Consider the following 8,466-nt stretch of genomic DNA (forward strand, 5'->3'; position numbering starts at 1 on the left):
CCATATACTCCTTGGCTTGTTACCATTGTTGTGTACTTTCGGTATAAAAGACAGCAGCTATGAACCACTGGCCAGCAGAGCTTACGTCAGAGTAAAGCATGTCTTTTCTGTTATAGGCTGCCAGAATCATTTTCAGCTACCTAACTCATGACCTGCACAGGATGGGGCAGGGAGGTCTGTTATCCAGCCTGACATTTGGCAAAATTGGCAGCAGGATTCTGAGTAGGTAAGGGAGCCACTAGCTCCTTGGGAGGGGGAGGAAATGTGCTACCCTCGAGTATGTGGTACCCGGTGGCTGCTTTCCTGTTGACTGGGGTCTGGCTGTTTCTCACTGTACTATGAGTAAACATGGACCAGGTACTCCATGAAGTGGCACAGCTTTGAGATTTGCAGCAGAAAGCAGACATGTTGGAAGCACAGGTACTTGTTCTGGAGGCTGAAGTACAGCAAAAGGTCACTCCTGCTTCCAACACCAGGGATGATGACGAACCCGATGGTGAGTTTGGGAAGACTGTTCATCCTCTGGCATGAGCTGTTGTGCATCAGAAACTGAAGAATGATCAGCCCATGGGACTGGGCAGACAACCAGTAGGCAACCCACAAATGACCCAATTTATTAGTTATGTCCCCTATATGCAAGCTGAGTTGGTTGACTTGGGAAAACAGTTTCAGCAGAATCAGGGATAGCCCCTGGCTGCCTGGCTGCTGCAGTTATAGGACCTAGTTAGTGGTGGATAGTGTGATGTGCTTTGGTGAGAAGATGGAAAAGTTAGCCTCTATCACCATGCACCTGTCCCTGCAGCAGCAGTTACAGAATAACCACACATATGCACAGGGACAGGGTAACCACTCCTTGATGGAATGAATAAATGCAGCCGTCTGAACCATGTGGATGAGTGCCATAGAGCTGCCCAAAACTGTGAGTAGATGGCAAACATATGCTGAGCTGTTTCAAATAATTCGGGAGCTGGGGATGCAACCGTACATGTTTAATGTGAACACCTGTGGCCTGGATGATGAATGTCTTACAGGCACCATGAGAGAGGTAGTGCTGCAAAATGCTCCATCGATGTCTTTTGGGTCACTGATGGCCATACTGGCCCCATACATTGGTCATCCTATAAATGAAGTAAGGACCATGATGGCCAGTCTGGCTGAAGCAGAGGGGAGGATACAAACAAAGGGGGTCCAAAAGAAATGCTCAGAGTGTTGCCCCGAAGGGAACAAAGAAATTCTCAGAGTGTTGCCCTGAAGGGACTGAGCAAGTCTAGCTATATGCACATGTGGTTTGATTTGCTTGTGGCAGGAGTTGATAGGGAAAAAAATCAACTGGCAGTCAAACCTGGTCCTGTTTGCCTTGTGGTAACAATTGTGCCCCGAATAGCATTACATCAAACTTGCAAAAGAGACAAATAATAAAATATGCCCAGTGAATCTGAAAGATTTCATGGCAACTTCTGCAGAAGTGGATGGACTATTCTCTTTCAGCTAGGGAGCAGGCCCAGTTTCTTGCCATTGGGGGGCAGATGAGGACCAGAGCCCTCATGTTGAACTGGAAATACATTGGTCAGAGTCAAATGTACAGCAAGTATTAACGCTGGTGGACAGCAACACAGAATGTAGCCTGATACATGGCAGCTCAGGTAAGTTTCCGGAGCCACAGTGAATGTTGATGCTTATGGAGGACATACTACTAAAGTCAAAGCTGTGTCTTTGCTCCTGGGCATAGGACAATTGCCCCATCCTGTATATGCTGTGTATGTACCCCCAGTAGCTGAATATATCTTGGGATAGATGTACTTTATGGGTTACACTTGCAAACAATAGTTGGAGAATTCAGGCTGAAGATACAGACAGTAAAACCTGCATTGTGAGGACATGCTAAACATGACCCACAGGTATTACCCAAGCCAAGATGTGTAGTCAGTGTGAAACAGTATCGCCAGGTGGGAGGACATGCAGAGATAGGTGCCACTATATTGGAGGCGGAAAAATTTGATATTACTCATCCTGCACCTAACCCATTTGACATCCTGGTATGGCCAGTGAGAAAACGTGATGGGACGTTGAGGATGACTGTGGATTATCTAGAACTGAACAAAGTAGTGCCTCCTTTGCACCTGGCTGTGCCTTTGGTTCATGACTTGGTGAATCAGCTGATGACTCAGCAAGGAACTTGTCATTCTGTACTGGACCTTAAAAATGCTTTTTCCTCTTAGCCAAGATCAATTTGCCTTCACCTGGGAAGGAAGGCAATGGACTTTTCAAGTCTTGCCCCAAGGCTACCTGCATAGCCCGACCATCTGTCATGGATTAGTGGCTGGGGACCTAGCACAGTTACCATGATTCATTATATAGATGATGTCTTACTAACCTCTGATTTCCTTGCAGATTTAACAAAGGCAGCTCCAATGCTGTTAGGTCATTTGGAATGATATGATTGGGCCATATATAAGGGTTTTACCCTTTGGATATCTACTTGGAAATATCAACAGTGGATAGTGGGCCACTGACCCCTGTGGGGATAAGCCATGTGGCAAGAGCTATGGGAATTAGGACATGAAGGAAGTAACTCTTTTCCATGTCATGTGAAATTTCCCCTTAGCCATTCTGGGCAATGAAGAAGCCAATGCGTTGGCTAAGGTAAGATGGCTGGAGAGAACCCCAGCTGCTCATGTGGCCCAGTGGTTACATCGATGAATGCAGCATGCTGGCTGCAAGACCATGTAGTTGATGGCTCAAAAGTGGAACCTGACCATAAAATAGGAAGATATAATAAATGCATGTCATGTTTGTTCTGTGTGCCCTCAAGAGAGTCCACACCCCTGGTGGGTGCTGCATACCAATGGGCAGATAACCCATGGAAGGGTGCCCCTGACTCAATGGCAAGTGGATTTTGTGGGACTGCTGCCCAGGTCAGAGAATTTCAGGTATGTCTTCATAGCCATTTATACCACTACTGGTCTTCTGTTTGTATGGCCCTATAAGGCCCCAGACCAGGTAAGCACTATTAAGGCTTTGAATAGCCTTATAGCCCTGTATGGTCAGCCCCTGGTCATAGAGAGTGATAATGTAACTCACTTTACTGGACATGAAGTACAGAAGTGGGCTTCCCAGTTGTCCATTCAGTGGAAATTACATGTACTGTATCACCCCCAGGTAGAGGGAATGATTGAAGAGTACAATGGTCTTCTGAAAAAGGGACTAAGGCTATCTGCCCAACCCCCATCCCTGGAGGGGTGGACACAGCAGTTAGGGCCAATAGTCAGGATCTTAAATGAGAGACCGTGCAAGGGTGGGCCCTCTCCAGTGGAGGCTCTGTTACATAGAGCTGCAGCATCCGTTCCTGTAAATATTCTTTTCAGGATGGTAAGCTGGCATGTATTCTGCCAGAGGGACGAGAACTCCCTCTATTGGTGCCAAAAATTTTTTCATCTTTTCGCCCATATTCTTGTGGCTGCCAACACCATAGTCATCTGGGCACATACATATGCACTGAGTTTCCCACCAGTGTGGCTGCAAGATTCCCATGGGAGATCATCCCGATGACGACTGCTAACTGGACCTGGCCTGAGCAGAATGTTGTGTGTATATCCCTGACTGTCATCATAATGTTACTCAGGCTTTGCAGCAATTAACTAGTGAAATTCATGTTGTCTAAAAATGACTGGAGATTCCCTCCAGGAATGGTGGGCCAATATGTTGTCTTCCTGGAGGTGTGTGTGAGCTGTACTGGGAGGAAGTGCCTGTGTTTTAGTAGCATGTTGCTGCAGCCTATGTTGCTGCTGTGGCCTATGGATGCAAGGGTCAGCCAATCTCGCTAAGGGAACATTGTGGAAAATCTCAGATGCATAGATTGCACAATGAGGGACCCTGAAGGAGTAGGGTGTGAGGAAAATGGAGTCAGTATAGTTAGGCCGCCTCACCTCATATCCAGCTGGGTATGATTCAGCACATACATTGTAAGCAAATTATATAAGAGTGGTGTAACTGCGCATGTGTGCGCATATACTCCTTGGCTCATTGCCACTGTTGTGTACTTTTGGTGTAAAAAGACAGTAGCTCTGAACCACTGGCTGGCAGAGTTTGCATCAGAATAAAGCATGTCTATCTTGTTATTGGCCACTGGAACCTTTTTTCAACTACCTGATTCACGAGCTGCACAGGACGGGGCAGGGAGGTCTGTGATCCAGCCCGACCGAAGGGATCTCTGTTTTGTTTATTAATGCATCTCTACTCTGCACTAGATAAGTATTTGACAAACAGTAGGGGCTTGATAAAGAGTTGATGAATGAAAAAATGAATAAATGAACTACTGTATGTACATATATATGTGCATATATGCATATACATGAGAGAGAGAGAGAGAAATATTTCACAAATATTTGATTAACTCAAACATATCATTCCTTTGCCATGCTATTTAGCAATTTTTCCTTTCAAGAATATCTTGTTCTTTTCAACATTTGGATGTCTTTCAAAAGAATATGAAATTTTAGATGTTTTCTGTTAAGTATAGAAAGTCCCCTATAATTGAGAAATGTATGCACCAGTTTTTTTTTTTATGTAAAATTCTGATGAACTTAATACTGTGTTCCACATGTACTATTTTTTAAAAAATATCCCTCTAACTATGAAAAAGATTCTCCCAATTTTTTTAAGATGGAGATAACCTCATCTTAATGATTGCTTTGAAAACTTAGTACTTAATTATTGTCTTAATAGAAACAGAAATATTAGGAGATGAACAAGAAAAAAAAGCAATAAAAGAGTCTTCTGCTGGTCTATGTAAAAAGAAAGATAAAGAAGCAAAGAAGAGAAAGAAGCTTCTTGTAGCTGGTGCCTTTCAGAACTTAAGTAGAGTCCTGTTTTTGAACACCGAATTTGACTCCCTGCAGTCAGCCTTAAAAATACATACAGAATATAAACTGCATTAAGTTCTTTAAAGTGCACAAGGTGAAGGGCTGTTAGTTGGAGTTCTTCCAGAAGACAATTCTGTCTCAAACACTGTTTGGTTCTTATGAGAGGTTAACTTCCCAGCACGAACATGACACTAAGGAGCTAATCATCAGTTTTCCTCTTTCCCAACAGAGCTTTCATCCACTGTTGAACTTTTTTCTTTTTATTTTAAACTACATTCAGTTGTAGTCCATGCAGGATAGTCAGATCCCTGTTGATCATTCTCAGCCCCAGGAGAAGAATTTAATCTTTATTTATAGCATTTGTTAAGTATCCACAGGACACAGCGAGTTTAGAGTTCTAGCTAAGACTTAAGACCTATCCAAGGTATATAGAATTAAGACACCTTTTGCCTTCTCGAGAAATTTATATTCTAAAGTATAGATTCAAGGCTCTTTAAAATTGTAAATGTTTGGAATACAAAATCAGGGGAACATAATCTGAGAAAGGTACACGTAACAATGCATTAAATTAGTCTACAGAATATAACTCTAGTACTGCGGGTTATTATATAGAAGCATACTCAGCCCAGGTTGTGACAGATTCTGAGTTTGTATTTTTTCAGTCTTGCAAAGGAGTGGTTTGCAACCTTGGCTGCATGTTAACATCATCTGGGGAGCTTTTAAAACTCCTGATGGCAGACCTTACCTTGTCAAATCAAAATCTCTGGAGATAGGACACAGATGTTAGCATTTGTTTAAAAAACTTAACAGATGATACAAATTTGCATTCAAGTTTGAGAACCAGTATTATAAAAGATACCTGCCTCACAGAATAGAACCACATTACACAGCTTAAATAATATATACGAAAACAAGAGAATCAGTCATTTCAATGGCAAGATAATCATACCAATTCCTTGACCAATATGTATTTCATAGGCTACTTGGTTGATTTTTGAGTGAGTTTATAATTGATCTCTGAGATATTCATAAAACCCAGCCATAATAAAAATAATAAAAACCAGTCATCAAACTCAAAATTTGAAGAAAAATTGTTACAAAGAATAATATCTCTTTCTCTAGGCATGCTAAAAACTATGAGGATGAGAAGAGACATTTCATTCCTATTCTCAGACATTTTCGGTGATCTTTTATCAATCTACAGACCATTTGTATCTAAATCAGAATCCCTGTGATAGGGTCAATGATCTCAATTTTTAATAATCTCCCAGACAATTGTGATTTACACTAAAGTGTAAGAACCACAGGCTTATTTTACTCTTTAATTAACAGCAACAACAAAACAAGATGTAGTATATAAAGAAAATTTAAAACCCCTGAGGTCTGATATACAAGAAATGATACCAAATCAGTGATTTTAGAAGGTGTAAAACAAATTTAAAAGATTATCTTCAAAGAAAATGGTGCCACTTAAATTGACTTCTTTCCTAGAAATTTAGTTAAGAAAACAAGCAACAAGGATTTGCTACTTAAAATAGCTTCATTGAAAATTTATATTTGGGGGCTGGCCCACGGCTCACTTGGGAGAGTGTGGTGCTGATAACACCAAGGCCACGGATTTGGATTCCTATATAGGGATGGCTGGTTAGCTCACTTGGGAGAGCGTGGTGCTGACAACACCAAGTCAAAGGTTAAGATCCCCTTACCAGTCATCTTGAAAAAAAAAAAAGAAAGAAAGAAAGGAAAGAAAATTTACATTTACATCAATAAGAGGAGAGTCATATAAACAATTTTATCAGCACTGTTCCCTACCCAACTGAGCTAACTGGCCAGCCGATAAACAACAATTTTAATGAAACTAATCATAGTGAATTAAAGGTATAGATTTCTTGAAACCTTTTGCCATTGGAATAATTGGAAGAAGTAAATTATGTAATTTGCAGTAGGGTGAAAAGTACAATATATCTGTTCTTACTAACTAAGTTTATATCCACGAAGACTGTAAAGAACTTTTTTAAAAAGTATATTTCAAAGAGAATAAACATTTCTTCCTTTAAAAACAGCTTGGACATTTTATTTTAAAATAATGCCTGGTCATTGTACAATTCAAAATGCCAAAAATGTTATAAGGAAAATCAAAATGACCAGAAATATCATCATTTTTGGGCTGACCCTGTGGCGCACTTGGGAGAGTGTGGCGCTGGGAGCGCAGCAGTGCTCTCCCACTGCTGGTTCGGATCCTATATAGGGATGGCCGGTGCGCTCACTGGCTGAGCGCGGTGCGGCTGGTCACAAAAAAAAAGACAAAAAAAAAAAAAAAAGAAATATCATCATTTTTGAAAGAAAAGACTAGCAATTTATGCATAGAAGTTTATGTAAATAAGAGAATTGTCTTTGCCCAAAAGCACAAGCAACAAAAGAAAAAAAAACCCCAAATAGATTATATCAAATGAAAAAGCTTCTGCACAGCAAAGGAAGCAATCAACAGAGCAGAAAGACAACCTATGGAATGGGAAAAGATATTTGCAAACTCTGCATTTGATGAGGGATTGATATCCAGGCTATATAGGGAACTCATCTACACAGTAAAAAAACAAACAAAAAACCAATTAATTCAATTAAAAAATGGTCAAAGGAGATGAATAAACATTTTTCAAAGGAAGGCATACAAATAGCCAGCAGGTACATGAAAAAATGCTCAGCATCACTAATCATCAGAGAAATGTAAATCAAAACCACATTGAGGTATCATCTCACCCCAGTCCGACTGGCCATTATTAAAAAGACTGAGAATAAAAAATGCTTGCAAGAATGTGGGGAAAGGGGAATGCTTCTACACTGTTGGTGGAACTGTAAATTAGCAGAGCCATTGTGGAAAACAACATGGAAGTTCCTCAAACAGTTACAGATAGAACTGTCATGTGATCCAGAGATATCACTATTGGATATATATCCCAAGGAATGGAAATCATTATGTTTAATGGATACCCGCACTCCCACATTCATCACAGCTCTATTTACAATAGCCAAAATATGGAATCCACCAAAAAGTCCATTGATGGATGACTGGGTAAGGAAAATGTGGTATATATACACAGTGGAATACTACTCAGCCATAAAAAAACAATGAAATTCTGCCATTTGCAGCAACATGGATGAACCTGGAGAAAATTATCTTAAGTGAAATAAGCCAGGTGCAGAAAGAGAAATACCACATGTTCTCACTTATAACTGGGTGTTAAGAGAGAAGGAATAAAAGAAAGAAAAATAGAAAGAAAGAGAGAAAGAAAAAAAGATAAAAGAAAGAGAGAAAGAAAGAAAAGACCATGATCATATGTTGAACTTTAAGAAGGAGAGAACAAAGCTAAGGATGCTCGAGATGTGGGGGAGGGAGGGAGGGGATTTAGGGAGTGATAGATTGGGTGGAGGGCATGGGGAAAGGTTACAATTTGTAATGATGACCATGATAATAAATAAATAAATGAATGAATAAATAAATAAATAAGAGAATTGATGCTCTATAACTTGTTTTTCATTACTCAACAATATGATTAGTACATTTTTCAAGTAATAGACTATATATCATAATATTTAATGACTTTGT

The sequence above is a fragment of the Cynocephalus volans genome, chromosome X (genome assembly GCF_027409185.1).
Source record: "Cynocephalus volans isolate mCynVol1 chromosome X, mCynVol1.pri, whole genome shotgun sequence".
Lineage (NCBI taxonomy): Eukaryota > Metazoa > Chordata > Mammalia > Dermoptera > Cynocephalidae > Cynocephalus > Cynocephalus volans.